This window comes from Eupeodes corollae, chromosome 3, assembly GCF_945859685.1.
Source record: "Eupeodes corollae chromosome 3, idEupCoro1.1, whole genome shotgun sequence".
Lineage (NCBI taxonomy): Eukaryota > Metazoa > Arthropoda > Insecta > Diptera > Syrphidae > Eupeodes > Eupeodes corollae.
Genome location: NC_079149.1, coordinates 24427048 through 24432053, shown reverse-complemented (window position 1 = coordinate 24432053; position 5006 = coordinate 24427048). Strand labels below are relative to the sequence as shown.

Below are 5006 nucleotides of genomic sequence, written 5' to 3'. Positions count from 1 at the left end.
TAGTCTTTATATGTTTTCTTTATAAACAAAAGGAAATTATTTATCCACGATCCATTTATTGACGTCAATGGTCAAACGAATTTAATGTTTTAACCGCGGAAGGTTAAGGGTTTGCCATGAGAAGTATTGCCAAAAAAATAGACCGAAGTGATCATGTTATAAGGAATTACATAAAAAACAGTGCTTCATATGGAACGAATTACAGGGGACGGACAAAAACCGCTTTAACTCCTCTGGAAAAAAGAAAACTTATAAGAATTGCGCCAAATTCAGCTGCCTCCACCAGCAAAATAAAGGAAAAAGCGAAGCGGGGATAACTGCAAGCATATCCACTGTTCGGATAGATATTTTGATCGCAGACCATCTGAAATTAAAAAAAAACTTGAAAAAAACCTCCACTAAACGCCGTACGAAAAGAACAGTGGTTGGAATTCGCACGCCTTCACATGACGTGGGATACCGAACCTGGAAGGGTGCTGAATTGGCGAAATGTCGTTTTTTCAGATGAAAACAAAATTAATTTGGATGGCCCTGATGGGTATAACTACTATTTCCATGATGTAAGAAAAGAGGAAAAGTTTCTGACACGTTACCATTCGAGGCAAGGAGGAGTAATGGTTTGGGGAGCCATGTTGTACTATGGGGCGTTCGATTTGGTGTTCGTTTCTAACAAAATGACAGGACTTTCCTACAAAGCTCTTTTGGAATCAGCCTTCCCCGCTATGAAAGAACTGTTTGGACCTATACCTTGGATTTTTCAGCAAGATAATGCGCCAATCCACAACGCTCGTGTTGTCAAAACCTTTCTGGCCGTCGAAAATGTGGAATTGTTGTCATAGGAACATCTTCTTGTGTAACTCACTAATTTTGCCATTGGAACTGTATGTTTTCTTGAAACGGTATTCCATTTCTTCATAGCCTAAACTGCCTATTCAACCCTATTGCAAAGTTCTCTTTGGATTTCAATTTTTCGTTCCAAACCGACGTTACAAGTTATGCTTTTTCGCGGCTTTTTTGTATGACGAGGAGTTGAAGTTCTGTTTTCAATGTTCAGCTGGGAGTCTAAAAGTTAAGCCCCTGGGCATTCTTCCACCGATTTTCTTAAGGCACAAATTCGTATTATCGTTTCCTCCAAGGCACTAAATTTATACTCCTTGTCTTTTGTTTTCAGACATTTTCTTACTCACGCACTTTTTTTATTTTTATTTATTGTTTAAGAACAAAATCATGGTTATCAACTTATCACCTTCTTTCAGAAATAGATTTTGTTGGTGGGCCCAAACTGTTAAGTTCTTTTTCTATTTCTTTCCAAAATTTTGAAAGATCCTAGACCGATTTGTTGTGCATTAAAATTTGATCTGAATAAAAATTGGACTTGGCGTGTATTTGTTGAATTCGGCCTTAAAAAGATATATTTTTGTTAAGAATTGCTTACAGTTTGCTCCGCTTTCAATTCCGACAACTAACAGGATTTTCCATGAAAAAAAAAGTTGGCGATGGGTATTCTTCAATTATAGGATTTTTTTCCCAAAAAGTATGGGAACAAATCTATGAGAAAAGAAGTTTCCGTTAACCCCAAGAAAAAGAGAAACCAAATCGAGTTTGAAGCGATCATTATATCAATGAGGCATTAAAATGAGGTTCATTTTATATGCCATAGTTTCATCAAAGAGCGACGCTTTCCACCGCAGACTCGGTCGGAACGTGACCATTGCTCTCGTTCATGCGTGAATCACGCTTTGTGCAATTGAAAATCTCATCCATAAGTTCACCTCTCTATTTTCCCGCTCAAATAGAATAAAGATGTGCCAAGCACGTGTGACGGCGCAAATATCATTAACAACTTGGTGCTTCGTTCTACAAAAAAAGCGGGTAAGTCCAAAAAAGAAAATATTTTTGTTGATGACTTATAGGTGTTTCCTCGACTTAATATTGAATATATGTTCTATTGAGACCCCTACCTAACTGTAAAAAAAATCGGAAGGAAATTCACGCTGCGGTACTGGAAAGTCGCCAATACCTTACTCTCAAAATAAAAGACCACATATTTTCATTGAATTAAATTTTTAATTACTTAGTTTTTGAACAGTTTCTCGTTACATTTTTAGTTAAATATCTTTTAACTGAATATTTTGTCTTCCTTCGTAGGTAAGATGCTCAAATCTGAAACAAATTAAATAAAAACTTATAAGTAATATGTCCATTGAATAATGTCAATTTAGAAAAGATTGAATGAATTTTCAGAGTAAACATTCTCATCAACTTTGTGTATGACAGGGATAACTGTTACAAAAACATTCATCATTCGCTTAAATAAATATTTTGATATTAAAAATTATTAAATTTTATTACCTTTGGCATTATTTCTACCGGATACTGGGTTTCCCGGCGCCAAACACTAACCAGCAGCGTGGTTTTTGAAAAATGCTCCCGACTATGAAACAATCATTTTTAAGATTCTTTTCCTGAAGAAGAAAAACAATTATTTAGAAAATTGTTGAAATAATTTAAAATAAAAGTAAATTTTTTTTGGTTAAATCAGACGTAAGTAATCCACACAAATATTCGGTTATATGCTTGTCTACTTAAGTATCATCATTAAATACTGCTTAGAAAAGTATTGTTAACAAACTATGTCTGAATTTAACGCAAAGGGCTCAAATCTGTAGTTAACTTACCTTTTATTTAAAATTCCATTTGAACACGTGGTTTGACTTGCAGAGGAGTCATTCTGAAACAAAAAAAAAGTAAATTTGTTAAAATTAACTAAAGACATCTCCCACACATGTGGTGGCTTTAAATTAAATTTCAGAAATTATAGAACCAATCGTCACAATTATCGGACTGGGGCGGTATCAAACACATCATGAAAAATTATTTTAACTTTAATAAAGAATTATCGAAACTTACCACCAGATTTTACAACATAGCTTTCCAGCAACACCAATTGGCATCGAAACATGAAATGTTCCATCTAGAAAAGAAATTATAAAATATACAAGTTTATTAGTTGTCTTTAATTTATTACCTAAGCAAGATAAAAAGAAAGAATCTTCAGATCTTAAAAAACCAATCGACATAAACGTTCAGACTGGGGCGGTAACTAATCATCATTGTAATGAATTGTTTTGCATTAATTGCATTTACTTTAATTTAATTACCTTTGTGTATTGTGTTGATTTAGCAACGCTTTATTATAGTTTTATTATTTAGTAGACCACGAGGGCTTTCGCAATGAATATGCACGATATTTAAATGAAGAACCTTTTCTTTCGGAGTTTAAAATTGAAGTGGCAGATCGAATGTCCAAGTTCGAAGCAAGTAGAAAAATTAAATAAAATATGGCTTCATTTTGGCGCCATTTTATTTTGTATGTGCTGCCAGAAGTTGATTATAATAGTAAGGCCCCCATCACATTTAGTCAATATGATGAATTAGTTCAGGTCTGAATTAACTGAATACGGAGGTCAGTATGAAACTCGTTTTCAAGAAAGGAACTTGTTTTTACTTTTATTTCTGATTTCATTCAATAATAAAAAATGTTGTCACTCAGTCCCAAAAATGTCGTGGATTATGTGCAAATAAATAATCCTGTTCTATTGATACCCCTACCTAACTTGAAAAAAATCAAAAGTATACTCGTGATGCGGTATTGAAAAGTAAAGAAAACTGCACTTTTTACTACATCAGTAGGAATTGGATTAAAATCTGGTCAGAATCCTTCATTTTCTTGACAAAAAAACTAAAATCAAATGATAAACCATCTTTTTAAATTATAAAAAGATGAATGAAGAAACTTTTAACCTGCTTTTTATTGAAAACGACATTAAAAAAATAAAATTTTGAGAGACAGAAAAGTTGACTTTGTTTCACTTTGTTTCAACGGTTGAATCATTCCAAAACTTAAACTACCAAGCTAGATTCTTTTAATCATTCCTTTATTTATGGCTATCACTTTGTTTCAACGGGTGAAACATTCCAATGCTTAAACTACCAAGCTAGACTCTTTCAATCATTCCTTTATTTAATTTCATTATAAGGTCTTTGCTCCACTTGAATTAGTCCGGTGGAATATTTCTAGTTTACTAGGTAACAATAGAAAGAATAACAAAGCAACGCCAAAAAAACAAAGAAAGGAAAGAAAGAGAAACGTCAAAAACCATCGAAGAATCCTGAACCCAAAACTCTGTGGGTTGAGACTTTTTAAAGTATTTCTATTTCAACTTCTTTCTCTTTCGCACTTATATGTGTCTTTCCAAAAACGTCTGAGTGTAATAACACACATATTCTCGAATATGCATAAATGCGGATTTGATTGACTCGAATTTAGGTATGAATCAATTATCAAAAATGTAATGGCTTGAAAGCTTATCCAATCTGAAACAAATATATTTTTAAAGAAAAATTTCAAGCTGTACATGTCGTAAGAAAAGGAATGATTATTTGTATTGTGCTGGTGAGAGTGATATTTATTTACTTTTGCTGTGGACATCTTTTAAAATTGCATATATTTCGTATCGTTCAAAATTTAAAAAAAGAAGTGATTTTGAATAATGTGATCGCTAATGGATCAAATATTCATCAAACCATATTTATCAAAGATATTTGAGCAGTTAAACCACCCTCACACTGGAGAATATCACTAAGTTGCTAGCAACTTTAAGTTGTTGCTTAGGTAATTTATTTGAAGACCAATAGATTGGGATCTGTCATTTGCTTAATTAAATTTAATAAATTAGGTGGCGCAACAGTCCATGAAGAACCACGATTGCTCGTCCTTTTGACAGTCCCTCTGGAGTTCTGGGGGACAATTGAGGATGCCGCTTTAAAAATGCATAATATCAAGTTTTTTTTCACGGAAGACCGACTTTAAATGGTGTCGGTTTTTGTCCTCCAATATGATTTTTGAACGGTGCTTAAAGTTGCTAGCAACTTTAAGTTGTTGCTCAGGTAATTTATTTAAAGACCAATAGATTGGAATCTGTCATTTACTTAATTAAATTTAA

At 33.2% G+C, this 5006-nt stretch overlaps 1 long non-coding RNA gene and 2 other non-coding genes across 4 annotated transcripts; all 3 read right to left on the bottom strand.

The window, feature by feature from the left end:
• Window positions 1-2052: 2052 nt before the first annotated feature.
• Window positions 2053-3528, bottom strand: LOC129951612 (uncharacterized). 2 transcript variants are annotated; one of them, XR_008782206.1, is made up of 4 exons: window positions 2911-3527; window positions 2679-2731; window positions 2353-2465; window positions 2053-2163 (listed from the first exon to the last, which is right to left on the bottom strand). It is a non-coding gene; the product is annotated as an uncharacterized LOC129951612 (long non-coding RNA). The 2 variants fall into 2 exon arrangements; XR_008782205.1 differs by lacking the exon at window positions 2053-2163 and having other exon boundaries at window positions 2171-2465; window positions 2911-3528.
• LOC129952995 (small nucleolar RNA SNORD31) lies at window positions 2805-2875 on the bottom strand. Its single transcript, XR_008782426.1, has one exon. It is a non-coding gene; the product is annotated as a small nucleolar RNA SNORD31 (small nucleolar RNA).
• On the bottom strand, window positions 3054-3120 carry LOC129952996 (small nucleolar RNA SNORD31). The gene has a single exon (XR_008782427.1). It is a non-coding gene; the product is annotated as a small nucleolar RNA SNORD31 (small nucleolar RNA).
• Window positions 3529-5006: the final 1478 nt, after the last annotated feature.